Source organism: Haliaeetus albicilla, chromosome 15, assembly GCF_947461875.1.
Source record: "Haliaeetus albicilla chromosome 15, bHalAlb1.1, whole genome shotgun sequence".
Taxonomy (NCBI): Eukaryota; Metazoa; Chordata; class Aves; order Accipitriformes; family Accipitridae; genus Haliaeetus; species Haliaeetus albicilla.
In genome coordinates, this window is record NC_091497.1 from 28,005,484 (window position 1) to 28,031,086 (window position 25,603).

Consider the following 25,603-nt stretch of genomic DNA (forward strand, 5'->3'; position numbering starts at 1 on the left):
ATTTAATTGTTGTGCTTTTTTTATATTCAATGGTAACTTGTCTAAAACACTGATAAAATACCATACTTTGGCCCAGCATAAGAGACTGGAACTTCTAGGTAGTATCTGATGCTGGTACTCTTTTCCCTATCCCTACTAACTGCGGATCTCTATGTCATCAACACTGAGATAAGTTTCCTGCCAGACGCTGCATTTTCCTTTTTGCTTATTACAGTCAATATATTTTTAATTATTTTCTGTATCTTTTCTGACACTGAATCACCGTATCTTATTCCAAACATGCCTTTCCTAAAATATTTGTGTCTTCTCTGTTTTACACCTCTTTTGGGGAGGTGTATTGGTGGAGCATATAAAGGTGAAGAAATGTTCTGTGAAGGTAAGAAAGAATAAATCACAACACTATGACTAGGCAAAAGCTTGAATAAGCTTGAAGGAGGGAAGTGAGATGTGCAGCATCTGTGGATCTTTGTACATCTATGCTGTGTACAAACTGCCTGACAAACTATCAGGCACTATGTAGTGAATGTAAAAACTAGAATACAAAGCAGATGGGACACAAATATTTAAAACTCATGTTTCTAGCTTTCAAGTCTCTTCTGATCATAATCTCCTTGGAAAGAGTAGGATTTGTTCCACATTAGTTATTTAAAAAAACACAGGAAAACTGTAGAGTTCAGTTCATGAATATACAACCCCCAGTTATAGATGATGAAATTGTGAAATTAACTTTCATTATTGAGTTCCGGTATTGAATCTTGTGAACCTTCAAAGCCACATGGTGCAGAACAGAAGGTAGATTTACATCAATTAATTGTGTTATGAAAACCTGATAAAGAAGCACTCTCCTTGAACCTCTTAGATTAATGAACCTAAATATAACACGTGCATCTATCTGTGTATACAGTTCTAACACATGTATATGTGTTAGAGGATATTAATGGATGCCATCAATCACAAACCTGGTTACAGTTGGTATGTGAACTACCGTCACTGAGTCTAAATGAAAGAACAGTATAATGTTTCTTTTGTGTAGGAATAGCTAAAACAATAGAATTCAGGGATAAAAAATAAATTAAGGATAACATCATTGTGACGTCTAGCAGCTGAGCATCTTGTCTAAACTAGTTGCTCAGCTTTTTTTATAAATAAGAAGATATAATAGAGACCTCATCCCAGCTGTCTCAGATAAGATAGATAAGAAAACTATAATTCTGGAAGTACCTGTTTATCTCTATTGTCTACAGAGCTGGGATTCCCAGCCACAGGTGGGATTCCGCTGCCCTAACTTAGACATCTAGAAGCTGTCTAAGACACTTTTACGAATAGTTAGGTCAGTTAAGTCACTGTGAACAAGGAAATTTCAGCAGAGATAACAATAACATAATGAATTATGCTTTTAATGAAAATAATCTGACAATGACATACTACTACTACTTTTGTGCCTGCTACTAGGATAACCCAGGAACTGTTAGTCTTTGTCTATTGCATGAGTCAATATATGCAAATCTTTTTGAAACTGGCTTTCCTCCCCAATACTCCCGCTTTCTCCTCAAGTCTTCCCACTAAAAACTGAGGAAGGCTCCATCAGAAGGAGGTATGGTGGAGCAGGGACTACCTAGTCACCTTGCAGTAAGTTCTGCCTCCTCCCCTTTCCTTCAGTCCTGCACTACAAGGCTCATGGCTTAAGTTTAGATGGTACCAGGAAATGTTTGGCCAGATCCCAGTTTTTGGTTACCTGCTCTAACAATAGCTACTACAGAGAGGTCTCTACTTTGAAAAATATTTGTGTATATATTGTGTATATGTATGTCTGTGTATGTACACATCTGTCATATTATCATACATATGCACGTGTATATATACATATATTTGTGTTAAAACAATCTTTTATTCTCTTGACAGCAAAGCACAAGCAGTGTGGTAAATTAAGCGATCAGGGCACTAAAGCAGGACACTAAATTCCTGACATCAGAGACTTCTGTCACACTCCTGACTCCAAGATTAAGTTGTTTACACCATTTCCCCCTGCATAGTGCTGTTTATTCTGTTTATTCATAACATAACTCTTTGCGTACCAAGGACTGAATCTTACTTTTGCTCTAATTTAAGTTTAGAAGTCCAAGTACCTACGCCTGTGCCAGACTTAGTCATTCTGACAGGGAAAAATAAGCAGCTCAGAGGTAGATGTTCACTTAGCAGACAGCTACATCTGGTCATATGACCTTGATTTCAGTTGGTAATTCTTGAGCTTCAATTATTTATCAAAATAGCCAAACATGAGTTAACTGCCATGCTAGCAAACTGCCCTTCAAAGACAGGAGTACACAGAGAGTGCTGCAATGTACATCACTCCTCAGACGTCGGAAAACCCACACACCACAGCTGAGAGGCAATGGTAGGAGGTCAGCAAAAAGTGCCCAGTGGTTTAGCAATAAACAGGTGTATATTTTGTTACATGAAAGATCATTTGCCGGGGTTTCGAAGAGAGTTTGTTAATGCTGTATGAATAATAACGTGGACATTCATAACCAAATATCAGAGACAAAGCTATTCCTAAATCAGTGTCTTGAAGTAACCAAATGGGGAATGATAGCGCAATAACTTTGTTCCAGGTATTCTTTCTGTCTAATTGATCATTTTCCAGAAACTGCAATAAAATACTGCCCTATTAGTCACACTGTCCAGGAGTCAGTCCCGTAATGTGTCATTAGACATCTTTCTATGTTATTCTTCTCTCTTGCATTCAGTGAAAGGAATTTTGGACAGTGAAATGAACTATGAATTAATGCAGATTTACAGAGGGAGTTATTGGCCTTATTTCTCCTTGTACCAGATAAGTTGGTACACTTCTACAAAATCTTATCCAATCACCTCCTGGTAAAATATTAGTTTCTAACTTTCTTTTTCTATACAGATTTAAGAATTAGATTCTGATTGCAGTGATGGAGCTCCTGTATGACTGTCAACACTAACTCTTTATTCTAGGTAAATTAATATTTTCTTGGAGTTTCCTGCATGTTTGCAGATGTCTTCTTTTTCAGAGGGCAATTATTCTATGTAAAAATGCATGAGACGTATCAGTAGTTGTGACCTCTCTGTCATTGGCCCTTGCTGATAAATTTCTCGAAGGAACTCTGTCAACGGGTTGGGACTGAGGGAGGCTAAACTTTGTGGAAGGAAATCTATCACACTGTGAACTGTGCTTAGAGTTTGCTTATTACAAGACATGAAAAATAAATGGTTTGAGTGTGAAGCGTATTTTTTCACCCAGAGAATGACTTGGGGCATAATGGACTGCTTTCAGGAATCTTCTGTTATTTTAGTCAATGTTTTATGTATTTGCTTTCATTTCCTGCCAAAATATAGTCCTAATTTGTCAGGCATTTACTTTTACTTTTAGTCAGAAAATAACATTTAGAAATACAGTGTATTTCACACCTTCTAGCTTAAGCCCTAGAATTTGTATTGTGTCTTTGTCCACTACAGAAAGTAAGTTTTAAACTACCATGAAACCCACCTGATGTATTGGCAAAGCATCCCATCGTAGCTCAGTGTAATACTCATAGGGCTCAGCCTCAGAGCTTTCAGTGATTGAAACAGTAGCAGAATGGGATTATTACTTACAAAGAATAAAAGTAATGGATAAGTACAGGAAGCACTGGAATTGAACTTCTTTGTCTCTGCATAGCCCAAAATGTATTGCAGAGGAGAATAAAGGGGACATCCTGGTCTTTTTAGCACCCAAAAAATCCCTCCAAATAAATTAAATAGTAGTTATGGGAAAACACAGTAGAGTGGTATATTGCCTCTATCTAATCACACAACTAACTTGAGTTCATACTGGCACTGAGGACACAAAATGAAGATTAAAATGTAAGATAGCTTTTTCATACAGCAATTAAGAAAATCAACAATTACTGGGTAATGGGAAACTGAAATACCAACCATTTCAGATCAGAAATTTAACATTTTGAGTTAAACTGCATCTGATATATTTAGGACTTTTACCATTTAACACCACTTCTCAAGTGAAAGCTTACTTCTTTCAATTCTAAAGATGCTGCCAAAATGATAATTTTCTTTTTAAATTGATCTGAATGACTACTGGGGATAAGTATATGTGTTGGTTTTTTATTTAAAAATACCACGTCTAGCTGAATGAACAGTATAGTAAAAATATTAACAAAATTTGACATTAAGATGTGTAAATATTTGTTGAAACCAAATTTTAGTCTGTATCTGATACCTGATCTAAAGTGCAGAGTACAAAAATTAATTACAGAAATAGTCAACTAGTAAATAAAGACTGTACTGTGTGATACTAACAAACATGATTTCCAAGTTAAAATATAAAATGTTTAATAAGTTTTCTATAAGCTGATCTTGTTAGAAAATGTATTTATGAAGGTCACTGATGGGGAAGATTAGCTTGGGTAAATTGTTGGTAATGAATTGGTTGCTCACCTTTAATATTTAGGAATGGACAGGAGCAGTTTGGGGGTAATGGGGTCTGTCCCCACCAGAACTGGACAAAACTCAATAAAATCCTTCTGAGTCATATTTACCTCTTGTGCTAATGGCTGATGATGTGCAACATGCAGGAACAGTGGATTTTTTTCTCAGTAGAATGTGTACCGTGCCTTCTCAGTCGTCCTCAGTAGGGATTTCCCTGGCTGCCAGCCAGAAGTGGGCATCGTGGGTTCATGATGAACAAGCCCAGAGGAGCTGGGACCTTGAGCAGTGTGAAATGTGTGTGTGTGTGTGTGTGTGTGCATGCACGTCTCAGAATACAAATCTTAGAATACAAGATTGCTATCCACTCACTATACCCATCCTGCTGAGCAAATACATTTTTGATTACACGTCACTGAGCGGTGTAGTTTTGTTCTTGCTGCCACTTCACTGAAATTTCCTTGTGGCAAGCAATGTACAAGACTAAAGGCCCTTTTTTCTGTCTTCCAAGCTCTAGCAGCTAAATATTCTTGTCTTGTTAGTATTATATTAATAATGAATAACCAATACATTTCTTGCTTTGTATAAAATTGTTCTCCTAGACCTCCTCTGTGTTATATGCATACATATCCACATGTACATACACACACACACAGAAAAATCTACTGCAAAATTTTCTGTTGAAATCCCCACCACCTAAAAAACATTAGAATTGCCACAGGTAATAGGATTCAATATATCACTAGCTCTGTTAATTCCTTTATGCTTAATAATATGAAATTGAAGACATATCTCTTCTACACCCCTTTCTTACACTTCCTTAGCGTCTTCTCTTGGTGCCTCTGGTGATACTTTTAAAATTTTTGCTTTTATTATTGTTCTACACATCAAGGAAGATACATCATGTAATGCAGAAACTCTACAATGGTTTGTCTCTGCTAAAAAAAATTCACAAAAAGTTATGGAGACGAGACAGCCGTCACTTGAGTTTTGTTGTGTCATAATAGCCTAATACCAAAGTACCAAATGGCGTGCTATTGTTAACGATCCAGCAAATTTCTGGGTTTCTTTGAGTTGTTTTTTTAATGAAGTTATTAACCTGAGTATACGTAAGTCTTTATTTGCATTCCAGTAGATTCATTTCTATGAAGCTTGATCAAGTATTTGTGCAAAATTATGGGCTTTAAAAATCTGTTTTTGCTAGCATGTATAATCATCTGATTTTGCTTAAAATTCTTCACCAAAATTTTGAACACTGCTTGGCCTTTACTGTAGCTTTGGATGTTCACCACTAGGTCAGTAGTAACCACTACATGTAAGTTACGTAGTATCAGTGTGCCTGATACCCTGAAGGGCGCGGTTGTCACCTCAAAATGCATGGCTACACTAAGAACACAAAAAAAGGAGTATGTCATTGGATCAAAGGTCCATCTGTGTATGATGGATGTCAATATCCTGTTTCTGGCATTGGCCAATGAGAGATTTGTAGGCAAGAATATAATTACAGGGGAAACAGCCATCTGAATGAAATGATGCAAATAAACAGTTTGCTTTTGTTTTGTAATTTTTCTAATTCTTTGACACACAAAACTCCCACCCCCCAAAAAAGCCAAAAATCAGAAAAATAAAAAGAAAAAGAAAAATGCATTTAGAGATTCAGGTCAGAAAAAAAATGGTTTTATTTTTTTCTTTCTGAGTATGCATTTACACACATAACCATCACACATATGTGGAGGTTGTATTATTTTCTAAAAGTTTTGTTTAAAAATTGCCTCTAGCTAAGCCTTAGGTCTTTTTTTTTTTTTTTTTTAACAAGCTATTTCCTTAATAAAGAAATACCTAATTTGAAAGATGAGGAAATATTTTTGTTTTTATTTTTACCATATTTTCTCTCCTTTTCAGAAAGGAACACTAAAATGTTATGTTTTCAGATAGCTAAAGAACTCCTTTATTGTTGTCTACTCTTAATGTAATTCTTCACAGAAACTACACGTGTGTGTAGTGTCTGGGAATAGCCTGACATCCTACGAAAATATTAACTTGACATCAAAATGAAATCTTGTTGAAACTTTCTTCTTCCTTCACATTGTACAACATCTACAATGCACATACGCAGTTTGACATCAAAATGCCACAGCATTCCCTTGTTCAGCAAAGTTGGCAACAGAGAAAATATTATGGCAGCTCTTTAAAGCCAGAAGTGCTTCCCTCTCCACTTACACATGCAGTTCAAGTTGCAGTCACATAATTGGGTCTCAGATACCTGAGAAATTGCCTCTCTCTCTCTCTTTCTCAAATCCCCATGCCCAAGTTAAGAACTACTATTAAAGGTCTCACTTTCATTCCCCAATTGCTTTTCTCTCAGAAAGCTTCACTGTGGTACCCTAGCAATTTGCTTCCTTTTATCTGTTGATTTTCAAGTGTGTTAAGTCAAAGTTAGAGAGCAGAGAGCTGACCTCTTTCTCAGGTTTTTCTTATAGATGAGTTTGGGGTATCTTATGGTATTTAAAAATGCAATTCAGTATATTATATTTAGCTCAATGTTGTATTAACACCAATTATACAGTCTTATACAATTATTATTATTTTTCACTGTGTGTGCATATAAAAGGATTCTCTCACTTGATATGTTTATTGCTCACAGCACTGAAAAAAACATAGAACCTGAAGAGACTTGGGGTCATAGTCTTGTTGGGTTCTTCTCTGGATTTCATCTCAGCTGCAGCTCTGCTCTTTTCAGCAGCACAAATGTGATTGGCAACTGAGTTACCAAACAGATACATGGACAGACAGATTAACCTCTTGCCTTATGAAGACCAAGCCTACATGTAGTTTTGAAGGAAATCCTTCTCATCCATAGCTGTTGGCATCAATAGCTATATTCATTGCATGTGTCTACATGTGTGTGTTTGTATGTGCTCTGTGGTGAAAAGACTATTATTTTTCAACATCAGTTCACATTTCATATACAAGTGTGGTAGTCTTTTTTTCAGAAGTAAGCAAACTTTTATATCACTCAACCTAAATAAGTAGATTTTAGGGAAGCTGAACATTCACCATTCTGAATATCACGTGCTGGAGGAAAATAAAAAAGTACCTAGAAGTAACAGTGGGTTTCAGCTCTAAAAACAGCCATCTAAAAGTTAGGCTTCTGAGCTGCCTCTATAGCCAATGGAGAAAAAAAGAGTACCTCTACATCTGGGTTGCTGCTTCAGCTGCTCACCACATCTCACTTATCTCAACGATGTTGTAGCTTTGTGAACACATAGATACCTCTACCTCCTAGGACTTGTTTCCCAGGCTACATATGCCTGAGGTGAATTTCCTTTTGCCCTGTTTTGTCATTTCTGAGGTCTTTCTTCCCATCATCCTGCACCTTAGGTTTCCAGCGCTGTTGACCTCTACTGCACTTTACTGTGAGTTGTGTTGTTCCTAGTTCAAAGCTCTCCTCATCAGTTTGGCCAGCCTTTTGCAAACATTATTTTGGCTCTACTTTGTCAGAAGCATCCCCTCTCCTCCTACCAGTCCTTCATCCTCAAAGTGGGTCCCGTGGTTGTACAAGCCAAAATCCTGTCAACATCACCAGCTGCACAACCAGATTGTTGACCTGCAGGTGCTGAAATTAATATAATTGTATGACTTTGGTGTGACAGGACTCAAAATCAGCCAAGGTTTTAAGGTAGATCTGTTTAAATTTTCTCCAGTCCAAAGACAGAATGATATTTAAACGTAGCTTTAATGTTGTTTTTAGTAGACTAAAACCTAGAATATATAACTCTCTGAATAAACAAAACCCACAGGTTTCTTGCAGTAGTAAAATAAACACTGCCAGAGAGATCTCCTGGGCACTGGAACTTCGTCGCCTGTGCTATTAAATTGTTAGAGAGGTCTCTAGCATGCTTTTGGCCTAGGAGAATAAGCAGATGCCCTGCCAGGGCCCTAACAAAGTTTGGATTTAGCACGTCAGACACCTTTCTCAATAGGCAGCATGCATTCAGCCACCCTGTTTTGGAAGCTAGGAGTATATAATAGCATGGCCATGGGCCATTCCATGATGAAGAACAGTTTTGGGAGCATTTTGTTTGCCAGTTTAAATGTAGTAAACGTGATTAGGAAAAGAAGAGTAAAAGGCGGGGGGGGGGAAGCATTAGAAGCTACTTTTCTTCTGCCAGCTGTGTCCTTGCAGACAGGTTTTGGCTCTCAGCCCAGCCACCGAAACTCAGTTTTTTGAATTACGAGAAACTATATTCACTTTAGTTCTTAGGAAATTCTCTCTATCCTCTAGCTGACCACTTCTCCAAAGCAGTTTCACAGCCCATGCACGAAATGTAAACTTCCAGATCTTTCTGTGAGTCTTTCAAGCCTTTTCTGCATGGGCATGATCAGTTAATCTCACCCACATATTTCCATTCCCCTTTTTTTGGTTTTGTTTTGCTGGGGTTTTTTGTGGGGTTTTTTTGTTTGGTTTTTGTTTTTTTTTTTTTTTTTAATTTCTGGAAGGTTCTATGCGTCCCAGTGACTTCTTAAAGGATGATAATGCAAGAACATACACACATATGATACCTTTCCTTAAATAGGGCATTACGCCCAAGCTAATTAGCTGAATTCTCAGCAGGGCTAATTAGCTTGGGCAGAGCTCCATGGTGAGGGATATGTTGTCTTTGGTTCCAGAGCAATGGTGTTTGGGCCAACAAGTGCTCTGCACAGTCCTGTACTCAGCAGGGTAAAATCGTCCAGTCTATCATCAGAAATCGGAGTTGAAGCAACCATCTTGCAAAACTTGGCTGGTTTGTATCTTCTAACCTACTTGAAATATGAGACTTCTGTTGCTGCTTTTTCCTCTAGACATGGTATTTCCCAGTCTCATTCCATTAGTCATTTTAGAAACCAGTTTGTGTGAAAGCTGAAGCACGAAACATGTTGGCAGGGTATTGCAGCAGGTGCATAGTCACTGTGCTCTATCATGTATAACTTTTCAGAGATTAGAGACACAATAGACTTTGTTAAAATTATTGTCTGTAATCCTAGGCAGGGCGTAGTAGGCCAAAATTTTTCTCTCCGTTGAAGAAGAATCTTGTTAGAAACTAATCCAAATTATTGATGGGTCATTTGTGGCTCATTCCCATAACTGTGGTTCTCGATTTTCACGACAGATGGATGAGTTGACATTCTTGGTAGGAACTGTGCTCCCTGCAAATACATTAGAATACATACATGGTATTTTGCCTCTTTGAAGTCTTGAACGTCTGCTTGGATGGCATTTTGCCTACTCACAAGTCAGCACAGAAGTCAAGCAATGGTAGGTTTATGTGGACAGTTGGCATTACCCTGCAAATGTCACTTTTTTTCAGGAATTCTTCATTCTGTGCCAGTATTACATATTGGCACCACATGCCTCTTTACACCTAATTACATGAGTTGACACTTACATGACAGAACAGAAATGGTTGACCTGAGGAGGGAAAGAAAGGTTGAAATTTATGGTTGCTTTTACAAATACAAGTAATATGTTTTCAGACTTGTTGGAATGTCAATATACAGGAGGAGTCATGACCCTTTCACTCTCTCATGTTCAAGTAATTTTCCTAAAAAGTAATGATCATCAGTACCCCCTGTTTTAGCACAGATGAATGTCTGATAAGGCAGATCAGACTCCTTCTACTAAGAAGTTTCTATTATGCATGTACTGCACTTCTAGGGGGAAAATTGAAAGAGAGAATTGTTCTGTTTCTTGTAAAGGCAGGATAAGAAATAGTTTTTCTGTTGTAAAATCCATGAGAAATAAAAAGTGAACGTAATATACCTAAAAGTACCACACAGGTATCTAGTTTGGGACTTCTAGTTATGCTTATTCTTTTCTAGAGCTCTTTTCCATCTTGTTCATGTACTGTCCCACAGATAACAAGAGAGGGCTTAAAAGCAATTCTGTACAGAGATACCTCTACACTTATTGGTACAGTAGCAGGTCAGCATCATTAGCATGTCCCTTTCCTCCTCTTTTTCTTCCTCTTTTTCTCTTCTCTCCTCTCCTCTCCTCTCCTCTCCTCTCCTCTCCTCTCCTCTCCTCTCCTCTCCTCTCCTCTCCTCTCCTCTCCTCTCCTCTCCTCTCCTCTCCTCTTCCCAATCTTGGCAGGGTAGGTCTACTATTTGCATTGTCCTGGCTGAAAGACCATGATCCAGTTAAACTGGCTAATTTTGCAGAAAACTAACAAAAGAAACCCAAACAACTGCAAACAAACAAACAAACAAACAAACAAACAAAAGTGGATAGCTTTCTTTTGGATTGGTGGATTCAACAAGCACCCAGACTGCAGCAAGGAAAGGCAGGGGAGCAAGCTTTTCTACACATTTTGGCATCAATGAGCTTATTGGATTAGCAGAGCAGCTCATAGAAAGACAACTTTAGGTGCTTCCCTGTAGACCAGTGATACCCTTGGCTTTTCGTTTTGGGAGGTAGCTGACTCTGGGGAACTAATTAAGCCTGACAGTGACTGTGACTCAAATTAGCAAGATGACCATTTTTTACTGAGGACATCTGCTAAACAGCTTCACAACCTCCTCACAAACAGGTCACTTTGTTCCCTCAAATCTATAAAGACAAGTAAGCTCTTCCACATTCCCTAGAAGAAGACTAGAGAATGTCAGGTATTGCAGCAGAAAACTTCTAGGATGTGATTTGTTTGCAACAGAGACAATGATGACATAAATATCTTGAATGTGTGTGCTTAAATACAGTTAAACTTGCTTGGATACTTATACCCGCATCACTTCAGCTAATTCTGCAATGACGACATAGCCATACTTAATCTATTTGAAATAACATACAAATATAAATACAAATAATTATCTTCATGATCCAGTTGCTCAAACTTATTCTCTTTCAATTTTGCTAAATTATTTAACCCTTCCACTCCTCCCAAAGTCATCAAAGGAAAAGTAAACAGGAGTGAGGAACATGGGTCTTACCTTTTCCCTTTACTAGTTTGTGGGATGGATTGGCCACACAGAAAAAAAGAACTGTATCCTGCAAAATGGGAGCACAGCAAATGCATAATCTTGGTTCATACAACCCCTCCCAAAATCTTACTGTTACATCTGGTATTCTTTCCAAAAGGGATATAAAGGTTTAACCGTATTTTGAAAGCAAGCATTTAATATGGGTTGCAAGCTGTGACAATATGACTTTGTGTTAAAGATCTATGGAAAAGTTAATATATCAGTCAAAAAAAATCTTGCCTGCAAAACAGCTGCTGTTATTTAAGAAGGAATTAGTCCTTATCCACTAAATACCTCACATATCACCTACATACGTGAAGCAGTCTTCGAGACTTTGATTTATCCTATCTAACTATATGCATCAAGTTGTATGCCCTAATGGGGTGTTTAAGCTAAATTAGTAGCTCAGACTTTCTTGATAGTTGATAAAGAGAATGAAGTATTTCCACGCAGTGATTCAGATGGAAAGGATCACCTTCTAGAGGTGCCTCTCTCTCTCTTCAGTGTCTGTATAGGAGTCCTGAGCTTTTTGTTTTGGCACTGTAGTGGAATTAGATGAGATAAATGTGGGTATGTTTCTGGGTTCATTCTTAGTTCAGTTCAGTATAAGTAAATTCAATTTGCCTAAATGACTTGCACTGCTTCCTTAAAACAATCTGGTTTATTTGGCCTGAAATGGGCCAGCAGTAGTCATGCATCCAGTTATCACATCTCAAGTGAGGAGTGATAACTAACAGCTATGGAGCTGTCATCTGCTGAATAGCTCCAGCTGTTCTGTAAGCCAGCATCTGGCTACATCCCAAATTTAAAATAAATAAATAAATAAATAAATCAAGAAACATTCTAAATTCTTCCCTTAAGCAGTTATTTTGCGACATTATTTTTGTTAGGTGTAATAATGTATAATGTAAAAAGGCATTATTTTTGTAAGATGTTTAATATATACTATGTAAGTTCAAAAGTCTAAGAAAGCAGAATTAAATATGTATGATTTTGTGTAACTGACTTTTGTACAGCCTTATATACCTCTGTGAGTAAGAATAGACTACAACAGTTCATGCTTACAAAATATTTTCTTTGCGATATATTTCTTTGCTATAAGCATTTATTTTAAAATAACTGTTTACAAATTGCTTCAGTAAGAGTTTTGCCTAAAGGTTCTGTAAAAGTAACAAAAAAGGGAGAAAAAAACCCAAACAACCCATGTTAAATATTTGTTCAGATAGGTATGCATGAAGTTTCTGAAGACTGTCCATTTTTGTGAGAAATATAATTGGTAGAAATGTGGCTCTCTAAATTGAGGATCTAGAGAAAACTAGGGATCAGGGGAAAAAATGTTATTTGGTGGGAGAAATACGGATATTATATCTCTTAAACTGACAGGAGGCCAGATCGGAGAACTGTATAGGTTCGGAAAGAATGGTGTAAAAAGTCACGCTGATGAAATATAAGTTGTATATTGCACTGGTTCCTATGGCTCCCCTGTGGTTCCTATGAACTTCTAGGGAGCTCACTGGTGTTTGTGTATAAGGCAACAAGGATGAGAAAGTGCAATAATCCCCAATATCAAACCTAAAGAATCCCAGTTTCTAAGTGGTGTTATCCTTCCTAGATACAACAGTGGTTTCAGCGGATTTACTTATGTCCTGCTCTGCCCTCAGAGCATCAAGCTGGCATTTTTTTACAAATGTCACTTGGAAATATGTTCCTCTTGTGACCTCCCACTTGGTATTACAAGTGCCCCAGAAATCTTCTAAAGTGAAGCAAGTGAGCTACTGCAAGGCCTAGAGGGGAGTGAGAGGAATGACATTTTAAGGGGCAAGCAATTTTTTACAACAAATTCTAAAGGTGACAAAAGTTTCTGGACCAGAATTAAGGAGGTTGCTTTGACAAGTCCAGCCACATTTTTTTAGGACTTACGATTGATCAATGGTGGGTTGAGAGAAGAGCAAAAAGTATTCAAAGCTATTGAAATACCACCACCTAAATATTCATTGGAACATTTGCTGTTTCTTGGTATGATAATATATTGAAGCAATTCATACCTAACCTTTCCCCAAAAAAGGCCATGCTCTTTAAAATCTAAAGCTGAATATGCACTAAAAAAGTTGTACTGCTTCACTATTCTCCCCTGAGAGTTATGCCAAATCTGTATGGGAAGGGAATCTGTTTTACCTAGATAATTACCTCCAGTTCTGGTGACACTCTGCATAAATGTACGACAAAACATTACAGTCTTCTGAAGATACCTGATACTGATACAAAACCAATACACAGACATGCTTTCCTCATTTGAAGAGGAAGGGAATATTAGAGCATATTCCAGATTTTTTTCAGCAGTGCTATCAACAAATACTGATTTCCAACTAGCATTTTTGCCTTTGGAGTTCATGATGTCAGTCTGTTTGAGAATTACCAGGGCTTAGAAGGCTGACGAGATTGCAAAATTCACTCGTAAATTCATTAACATATGAGTAAGCTTTAGAAACACATGGGTAGGTTTTAGGAACACATAAATAGGCTTTAGAAATAGCTGTGTTCTGCAATTCATTCAAATGCAGGCAGTCTGCTTCCAGACAGGTCTCAGATGGCCTGTCCTCACGCTCCATGGTTAGTCTGGAGGATGCTGCCTACATTTCTTTGATGTCACGTCTGAGTGTGCTGTCCCCACCAGCAAGGTAGCAGGTATTAGCCCCAGAGCAGGGTGATAGCTGGAGCAATGGATATTCATTTATGGACTTTATGAACTTTTTCAGTATCAAACTCTCCCAGATTTTTTTTTTAAATACTATGAGTAGCCCAAGCCCTTGTAATGTTCTTGTTTCCTGTTTCACAAGCCTCATTTTAAAGTTATCACTCTCCCAAATGAGAACTGTAACAACCTTGTTTTGCTTACCAGCCTGCCAAGGTAATGAAGAATGGAACATTCAGCAAAATAGAAAATCCATATCAATATTACCCCAGATAATATCACTTCATAAGGAGCTATTATATCTCAGTATGGCCTCAATATGTTGTGAAATCCATACCTAATATATATGTACAATAATAAATACAAGTGTGAGATCCATCTTATCTAAATTTAACCATCAAAAACTTAAACACTAAGCTTAGTAATTTCATCTCCCTCTTTAGATAACACAGACCTTGTACCTGGCCTTGTTCAACCTCATGAGGTTCACATGGGCCCACTCCTCGAGCTTGTCCAGGTCCCTCTGGACGGCATCCCGTCCCTCAGGCGTGTCAACCACACCACTCAGCTTGGTGTCGCCTGCAAACTTGCTGAGGGTGCACTTGATCCCACTGTCTATGTCATGGATGAAGATATTAAACAGTACTGGTCCCAACAGAGCCCCCTGAGGGACACCACTCATCACTGATCTCCATCTGGACAGTGAGCTGTTGACCACTGCCCTCTGGATATGACCATCCAACCAATTCCTCATCCACCAAACAGTCCACCCATCAAATCCGTATCTCTCCAATTTAGAGAGAAGGATGTTGTGGGGGACCGTGTCAAAGACCTTACAGAACTCCAGATAGATGACATCCGTAGTTCCCAGGGTCCTCCTTTCTACCCTTTTTTAAAATGGGTGCAATGTTGCCCTTTTTCCAGTCACCAGGGACTTCACCTGACTGCCATGACTTTTCAAATCTCATGGAGAGTGGCTTGGCAACTACATCAGCCAATTCCCTCAGGACTCTGGGATGTCTCATCAGGTCCCATAGACTTATGTACATTCAGGTTCCTCAGGTGGTCACCAACCTGATCTTCTTTTACAGTGGGAGGGACTTTGCTCCCCCAGTCCCTGCCTTGCAGTCCATCCACTCGAGAGGTGTGGGAAGAGAGGTTGCCAGTGAAGACTGAGGCCAAAAAGTTGTTGAGTACCTCAGCCTTCTCTTCGTCTCTTGTTACCAGTTTGCTAGTCGTGTTCATTGGGGGGTACACTTTCTTTGTCCTTCCTTTTCTTGCTGACATAACTATAGAATCCCTTTTTATTATTCTTTGCATCCCTTGCCAAGTTCAGCTCCATCCATGCCATGGTCTTCCTGATCCCATCCCTACACAACCAGGCAGCGTTGCTATACTCTTCCCAGGATACCTGTCCCTGCTTCCACTGCCTCTGCAGTTCCTTCTTGCCCTTTAGTTTGACCAGCAGGTCTCGACTCAGCCATGACAGTCTCTTGCCTTCCTTTCCTAATTTCTTACATCCGGGGATTGAGAGCTCTTACGCTCTATGGGAATCATCCTTAAAGATTTGCCAGCTCTGTTCTGCTCCCTTGTCCCTGAGGGCAGTTTCCCAAGGGGTCCTATTGACTAACTCCTTGAACAGCTGGAATTTTTCTTTCCCAAAATTTAGGATCCCGACTTTACTCTTTGCCTGACCCATATGCCTCAGGACTGCGATCTCCACCAGTGCGTGATCACTGCAGCCCAGGCTGCCTCCAATCTTCACTTCACTGATGAGTTCACTTGCATGGGTGACCAACAAGTGCAGTATCGGGTCCCCTGTGGCAGGGCTGTCTATTGCCTGGTTTAAGAAGTTATCCTCGATCCATTCCAGGAGTCTCCTGCATTGCCTACAGCTCACCATGCGACAGAAAGTTCAGATGTTCCTCAGTATGGACAAAGTCATTGAGGAAATATTATAGTTTTGCCTGCAATGTAAACTGTTGAAATCACAAATCACTTTGCCTTTTGCGTTCTCTCATAATGCTGGCTTTCTGGTGCTTGAAAAACCCATCTCCATCAGCTCTGTATCTGAAAAAGATGAAGTACCTTTTTACAAAATAACACTTGTTTTCCTCACTTCAAAATTCCTTTTCACTCCTACCAGATGTTCCTTCCAAGTTTCATGGAAACAAATGGATTCATCTAAGTTGTGAAGTTATCTTCACATCTCAAAATTTGTAATAGATCATTTACTACCTACTGAAACATCCCCAGGGCACTCATGACTCACAAAGGCATTCCTTGGGTCTGACACCACTGTGGATGTCACAAAAGGAGTTCTTTCTTCATCTGCAAGTGTTAGTTTAATCTGGTGATGTCCAAATGCCAGAAACAAATTACTGAAATATTTTCCTCCTGACACTTTAATGAGTTGATCAGCTAAGTGTGGAAATGGGTAGCTGCCTTCAATTGACTGAAGTTTTCTGTAGTCAGCGTAATCATTTACTTACCATTAGATTTATTATTTTTTTTAATTGCCATTAAGATGTTCAAAAGTTATGTAGATTTCCTAACTGGGCTAGATTTCAGAATGTGATTAACTACCTTTTTACCATTATCTTAGGCATTAAGAAGCTGCTTCATGGAAGCACTCTAGGAGCACAGTCCAACCTTTCATTTAACAACATTTTTCTCTGTCTTATTTTTGGGGAACACAGTAGTAACCCAGAGCTAAATCAAGTGCTCTAATCTCTGCTTTCTTCTACCTGTAGGTCCTTTTCTCTAATACTGCCTTCATATCCCTCACATATGAGGATCTTAAAGGCATCAATAATGTTGGACACTATTCTATGATCTTATTTGTAATTACTTATACAATCTGTGCGGTCATAACAGTTGCTTTTACTCAGAAATCCATTTTTAGTCTAGGTTGAAACAGAAGTCCCAAATGGGTCTTTCTAGCTTCAAACAATATGGCAAGTTCATTGTGACTGTGCCTTTCCTACACATTATGCTTAGCTGAAAGAAGAGTAATTCATCTTGTTCACATAGTAGCTATAGGAAATATCTTTATCACTGCAAAAATTTAAATTTCTTCGTACCCATTCACTAGAAGTATATGAATATTGTTCAAGATTAAGTCTATTTCTTTATCATAACGTGGGGTATTTAAATACATTTCAAAGAGAGTCACTCTCAACCCATTAAAAATATCATTTATCATAAGAAATAGCTATTAATATGCACCCCCCCCCCCCCCGGATTCTCTGTGACAGGGATTTTTTCTGTTGTCTATACTACCTGGCTGATGATTAGCAGTAACCTATATAATTTCTCCAGTACACACTTTCTTCCTTTCAGCACTGCTTATTTTCCACAGATCAAAGTTTGTTCATATCATGAGTTCAGCGTCACTAGGCTTTTCAAGTGTCAGTGTCCCCAAGCATGTAAATGAATACTGGGCAGTTCTGTTAGTTGTTGATTGTATTAGTAACTTCTAATTTCTTTCTGGCTTCTGGCTTCCATACGATTGCGTAATTGGCTCTTCAGTGGCCTTTGCCTCCACTTCATTTGCAAATGCCGTCTGACTTAGTAACCATTTGGAAAAATGTCCCTTTCATCAGACTTAGACTGTCTAAATAAGCTAGTTTAGGCACTGAAAATAGTCTAGCCACAGCAGCGTAGGACTCCACATGCTAATTTCTTTTTATTTCCTTCTCACTGGGAAGCTTGTTTACAGCTAGTGTGTGTATGTCTGTATCATGTCTCAGCATAGACATACTCTTTGCCCTATTCCTTTAAAAATCTATTAGGGTAGAAGACAAGGAAACTGAGGGCTGTGGAATTAGTGCTACCATGAAGTAGAGAAGGAGACTGAAAATACAACTTTAAGGATAATATTGTTTGCCCTATTCCAGTAAATTTCTTAGACTGGTAAGTTCCTTGTTAGAAGAAAACAATTCTTAGCATCCCTCTGCCACTTTTATATCATGTGTGGCTTACCTGGAGGGGACAGAATGAAATGCAAGTACTTCCTTTATTTACTTTGTCTCAGGGAAAAACAGAGACCTGATTAAAGAGGAGTAGGAGAACAAAAGTCTCTCTGGGCTCTGTTCTGCAACATAACATCTCAGTGGCTGCTGGAATCACAAGCTCTTTGGGTCCCTTACACTATTAGTTATAAATCTTCTTCTTTAGACCCAGGAGCCTGGTTTAAAATCCTAGGAGCCTAGAAATGGTACCTTAATGCTGTTCCCTCAACAGTGCTGAGAGGAAAATGATCTTTCTTACTCTGCTTATTGCAAGCCATATTCTGAAGCCTTCATTTACCTCTGGCAATCATGTAATTGAGCCAATTTCTCTGCATGTTCATTATTTAGCCCTACATTCAGAGCTGGCGAGAGACAATATTTAAAATATATCAGATGCTCAACAGCCATAAAATACTCCACTGAAAGAATATCCTAGTCCATGCTAGAAGTTTTGAGGTTCAGTCTAGTAATTGCAATTCAGACTGATTAAAGCACATGGAAAGGACACTAAAGTGCAAGTTAACTCTATTTCACATAGAAAATAGCTGCTTTTTACAATGAAAGTAATGGTGTGGAGGAGCATGCTAATTTTACCATTGTAATCACATTGTGAACATAGTGGGAAGGATGCTTGTGCAACAGGATGGCTGTATATTCATCCTCTTATATATTACAGCTGGAGGTATTAATAGATGGCACAGATCCTTCCCCAGGAACTGGAATCTCATCTGTGGTTGCATAAAACCTAAGCTATCTGCACCAGAATTTTCTAACTGCCTAACAAGGGAAAAATTAAAAAAAATAGCAGCAGTTTGTATACTGAGAAACTAGTACGTTCTTAACACATTGGTTGATAGGCGGTGCCAGTTTAATTAAATGTTGGAAAATATTTAATCTCAAATAGATTTTTATTAGAACAATAGAACAAAAATCTGTATATTTTTAAGAAAAGATCTCCACAGATACCCTTGATTCTTTTTTGGAAAATATATTGTTTCATTTAATCTGCTAAGGAGTCTAATACATTTCTAATATTCTAAATTTTAAGTTTCAATAGAAGAACATATATAACTTATTGTAGTGCTATCTTTTTAACTTAGAAAGCATCAGGGTAAAAATGGTTGTAAAGCTACTAAGACATATAAGGTTTATTTCTCATTTTGTCCTTCAAAAATTCAGGATCTAGTTTGTCTACATGACAGATGACAGGAAACAATCTGTTTCCTCAAATCTCTCCAGAATTCAAGGGGTGAAAGTGATAGAAACCCCCAAACAGTTAATAGTAAAGGACAAATGATACCAACATGATGATCTCTGCTATTAACTACCACTTTTGTAGAGATTATATTTTTAGGATAAGAAAATGGTAACGTTGGTCTTCTGATAGTGATGAGGTAAGAAGGTCTAGTCTGATGTTCATAAGTACAGACAACTAGCAGGATTCTCTCTTCTTTTTATCCCTTGCTATTTTTTAGTTCTTTGCACATAATGAGAATTTACATGTTTCAGAAGAGTTTAGTTTCAGTTTAAGGAACTGAGGCAGAGGAGTTGGCTCATCAGTGACTGTAACCACTGGTATCTGCACTAATAAAGTCAGAATGCAAGATATCACTGAACCAGAGTGCTTGTTCACTCATGTTAGTCATCAGAGATGTAATAACAATAACAGTAAAATCTGACTGAGGGTAGTTCGATAAGTAGCTGTGGCTTCAAGGTCAGCATCAGAATGTGAATCCTGTGCTCATGCAACCTCCTATATAAAGGTGTTATAAACTAGTGACTGTATACACAACATATTACCATGAAGAACCACATAACCATGAAGTGGAATGATTGTTTTCTGACTCTCAGGCTTCTCTAGCAAACAAAGGGAACTTGCTGCAATGCGAAGGTGTGAACATTTGTGATTCAGCACTGGACCCGTTCATGAGTACAATACTTAAATCCCATAGAAATGGTTTTCTTTCTGCCGGATAGAATCTATCAACAACAAATGACTGGAAACTAAATTTTCCAGTATCTTGCTCTTTTATGCAGTATTTTCAATGTGTATAGATATGCATGAGCCAGAATGATTTAGCCATTCAGATTGGCAGCAGTTTACATGCTATTTGCAAGGAAGTAGATGAGTGTAACAAGGTGCAAAGCATCAGAGGATCTTGCCCAGGTGTATTATTTCTATCTCTTTTTCACTGTGTGCACTCTTACATGTCTGGCATTAAAGTGGTTAGAAAGTGCCATTTCGATAAGGCATTTGAAAATCCCAAGATGTATTCTGTGAAATTTTCATGAGTTAGAGCTCTGTGGGTAGTTTGTTGCCTAGCAAGAAACTTATATAACTGCAATCTATGTCACCAATAAGCTGTTAGTATAATTACTTCCAAAGTATTAATTAATTTTTATCTTCATCCCACTTTTATTTTGCCATAACAATACTGGCTCAGTAATATACCATGAAAGAAGAACCATTACTTATTTTCAAGTAAGACTTATGAAAAGTATATGTAGTACAGAAACTAGCTTTTTTTAGGAGAAAAAATCATAATCAAATGTAATTCCTCCTCATTCATCATTTACAACTACTAAGCACCTAGTTAACTTTAAACAATAGAAGGAAAATATGAAATCCATTCTGAGGGTGTGAGAGATTGTTGTTGCATTTGAACAGAAGAAGACATAGACAGATGGTGACAGAGAGATGGAGAACACTAATAGACGGTAAGATTTAAAAGAATATTTAAAAAATTTCCATAGTAATAAAACACAAAGAAATTTCATGGTTTACATTTTTGTCCCAATTTCAATATTAGTGATTTGTAGAAATAATTTCTTTTGCTTATGCATGACAATTTTTCTGATGGTTGAAATCCATTTCTGGGTACTTCTATGGTGGAAATAAAAACAGCTGAGTGGGGAACAAAATGACCAAAGAAATACGTAAACTTTGAATTTTGACCTGAATTAAACTGGAACTCATGATAGCAGTCATAGGCATACTCAGTCAGAGAATGAGAACGGCATATCAATGAAGACTGAGAGATATGTAGGAAAAATGAAATTAAAAGGAGATAAATGTATCTAATTTTAGTTTTGTTACACAGCACATGAAATCCAAAGGCCTTGTGTCTCTATCTGAAAAATGCAGAATATAAACCACTAAGAAAGACTGTCCATTCTAGGAACATTTCTGGAGAACAAAATACAAATCCAGAGACAGTGCTAATGTCAGCTGAGGATAAAACAGAACAACATCTATAAGTGGGGCATTCAATACTGATTATTTTTGTGTGAAGAAATATCATTTACAGAAAGAAAAAGTATCTGTTCTCCAACTAGACAAGGTCATACCTTATCATGATGGATCTATGAACAATTACTTTAATCTCAAGAAGCTGTTCTTTTTCAGAACTGCAGAATTCAGACTCGAGTTTTGCCAAAAACTTGGTAGGTGAGTATGTACACAATTTAGTAAAGGTAAATTTATAAAAGACAAAAAAACCTTGATAACTTTACAACCTCACAGAGGTGTTATTTGTGACCTAAGTTCTTATAAAGACAGACTTCTCTAAATATTAGATGCTTTCAAATAGGTTTAAATTTATCTGCTGCATGAATGTTCTATCTTTTGTATCCTATAGCAAGTGAATAATTGCTCATTAATTACAGGCTAGAAGAACAAAATGTAACTGAGAAGTCCTCTTGTTATGAAGTGTCTAAAAATGATATTTACCATAGAAATTGTTCTGCTGGCAGCTAAAAAGAGACATTATCTCTAAGTGCCTGAAAGCTCTAATCATGAGAGTACCAGGTGAGTGCTGTATAAGCAAGAAAAAAGATGGTCCCTGACAATAAAGGTTCTAATATAAATTTAAGGTGGGAAGCTGAAAAAACAAATGGAAGATAGGGAATCTTAAGGAAAAAAAAAAAAGAAAAAAAAGAAAAAAAAAGAGAGAGACAATAAGTTTTCTTGTGAAGGAGACTTGAAAAAGAGATCTTGACACAGCAGGAGAATGTCTTGTTTACCGTTAGCCACAAGAGTATACCCTTTCTATCAAAAGATGTGAACCAACAGAGCAGGTGGTCCATGTTAAGGAAACCTTTGTATAAGTAGACTTAAACCTCCCTTGAATATACTAGTTATAGGCATAAGTGAAAGATATGATTCAGAAGACTGATATATAAGCAGTTACAACACATATGTAGGCTAAAGAAGTTATATTTATCATCAACTATTATTCAAGCTTTAGCTATTTTAGGATAGCATAAGCTAAAGCTAGTAGAAAACTTCTAACATACTATGAATGGAATATCATAGTAACACCATTGCAATTTACTGATGTTAAGTTTTAATGGTAACAATATAAACCAAGGGCATCACCAACTGAAAATATGCCCAAAATCAAGAAAGGTGCAAGGTTAAATAAATTGAAATTATTCTGATATTAATGAGCATGAGGCCAAAAGCATGTTCAAATAACACAGCATAAAGTACGACTCTCAGTATAACAAGAATCTAAACTCTCATTATTTTCATTGTGAGATTTTCATCATCTTCGTTGTGAAAAGAAACCCCAGGAAAGCACCTGTAAATTACTTGCCCTGTCTTTTTTCTCATGTCTTCCCCAAACATACCTGTAAGTAATGCCCATGATGGTAATCTGCCTTTTTTTTTTTTTTTTTTTTTTTTCTTTCTTTTAGGGGGTGTGTGTGTGTCTTTTTTTCAGCCTATAAATATTTTATTTCTGTTTGAAGCAAACAACAGTATTGATATGTACTAAAAAGGGTGTTCTTGGACTGTCATGACTCAGATTCCTTAACTTAATTTCAGAATTTAATATATGTTTGAGCTAGTTTCCCACACTGGAACCTAAATTGGAAGCTAAACTAAGGCATATAAATTTCACGAAATTGTTCACTTAGTAATATAGATTTAAACTAGAAAAATGGACAAATAACTTGAAGGAGGATCATATAGTATTTGAAGAGTTATGGAGAGTTCATCTCTGAAACAACATTCAACATAAAATTAAGTACAATGGTGACAACTTTGTTAGAAACTGATGAAGGCTATAATTTTCAACAGAATGGAGTTTGTAACTGATGTAATTTTTAAGCCACGTATGGTTTATTTATGTGATTTTGGGGCAGAAATTGTATTCATTTCTGATCTGGGAATCCTGTTACACCAGTGTTATTGAATGCCAGGTACTGCAGTTTTCAAGGAGATGCTAATTAGGTTCTTTTTTTGGCTCATATAAATCTTAACCATATGTGAACAAAATAGGGAAAGCGGGTAGGCTTTACATATGGAAAAGATTGACATTTCATATACCTCCCATATACTTATGCAATGAATTTGGCCAGATTAAAATTCAACACAGAAGCAACCATGGGTTTTGCACTTAACAACACAAAATCTGTTTCTGCTTAGATATTTCCAATTAAAAATATAATCCTTAAGACTCACACATCTATGACATATAAAAATAATTGCAACTAAGATGAGATTCAGGCAGGTAAGATACGAAAAGGATAGTCTATCTAAACTTAAAACACAGAAATAAGCACATCTGTTCTCCTTCACTGGTATATATAACAGCAATAATCTTAATTTATAAGGCATTTTTTAACAGAGATAATTCCTTGTTGAATTCCAGGCATATGTCCTAGACATATTTGCTATCGACAGAAGGGAAAGAGGGAGAGGAGGAAAGTGGGTATAATTAGTATCGTCTAGACTTCGTGTAGTAGTCTCCATTGAGAAGGCTTGTTTCTGCCGCAACTAGCTTAGAAGCTTGACTTCTAATGATATAACTACATTCAGGTTTCCCTTACGTATTCCTTATTATATGATGCACAAAAGTAAAATTACAGAATAATGTACATAATGGTGGAACACACTAAATATTTTTTCTAAGCCCATTCCAGACCTGGTTTTATATACCAAGATTGTAGAGGATAATTAGCAATAGTGATTTCAAAGTTGGGTAATCATATTTCTACTTCATATAGTAATAACTGTAGAAAGGTTCAATTTTACATAGATGAAGACTTTTTGTAGAAGTTTATACTTTTACTTTGGACGTAAATTTCTCTTTTAACTACCAGGTGGGATTCACTTCATCTAACGCTTGCCATCTATTGTATAGACATCCACAGTGGAGTTATTGAGACCATTTTTGTAATCGCCATAGAGAAACAGATTCCTGTGGATGCAATTCATTCCATCATGAGATGAAAAGTAAGTGCCTGTTTCTCTTCATTAGAGAGGTCTTTAGGTAGCTAGCATAGATGCAGTATATGTAAAAATGATTTGAATTCTCCACATGCTTTTTCATCTGAACATGCCCAGGCTAGAGTGGAAGATTGGACTTCTTGTATTTCTTACAGTATGTGCAGGGTGGCTGAGATCCTGAGTATGTTGTTGGCAGGGGGGAAACAAAACGGCTGTACTGAAAACTGTATTTTTTCCCTGACAGAAGAGAAAAGTGAAATTATATTTGTTTTGTCTATTTAATATTAAGGAAATAATTTAGATGTTCAGATTTTATTTTAAACATAGCAATAAATATCAGTTTTCCATCCTAAAATTAAAGTGTTTCCTTGGTGCTAGTGACCCTAAGAATTTTGATGTTTGGGTGAGAATCAGGGACCTGGTTCTGTGAAGACATATATTCATATTTGTATATGTCAGCTGTTAACAGCCTTATTTGCTTAACAGTATTTGTAGTACCTGATAACAAACAGCATGATAGTAAATAAATATTTCCAAGACGGGAGAAAGGAGGAGGAAAAATAAGATGTTTATAAAATGTTTTAAGTCAGATGAAATAACATTCTTGCAGGACTGAGTGCATTTCCATCACGGTATTTATTTATATGAAGGTTAATGCATAAATGTATAAAACTAAAAGCTTTAGGCAGCCTGTGTATGCTTAAACAAAAAAACCCAAAACATACAGTATAGCTTACAGTAAGTTTAATATATGAGGTGAAACTGTTGTGAAGATCTCTTTTCCATGGGCTCATAGGGGCATTAGCTCGAATCTAGCTTAGGGTGAGGAGTATACTTTAGAAAGTCATCTTTAAAGTTATTTTATGAAATACTGTCAGTTTTCTGCTTTAAAGGTTACTGAAGTGTTCTTTTCCATTACAATGAAACATGATGCTCGTCTGTATTTTGACTTTTCAAGTTTTATTACATAGATCCAGAATGATCTGTTTACTGTATATTTATATATAACCTAGTCATATTCTAAAAAAACAAAGGCTGAGAAAATGTGCAACTGCTTACTGTAATATTTTTTAACTGATTTTTTTTTTCTCTTTCTCTTTTAAGGTAAAAAGTCAATATTGCAAAAATAGGACTGATTTAGCACGTATATTTTTTTACTACTTCTACTGAATACAATAGTCTACAAAAATAGTTATTGTAAACTTTGGCTCCAGA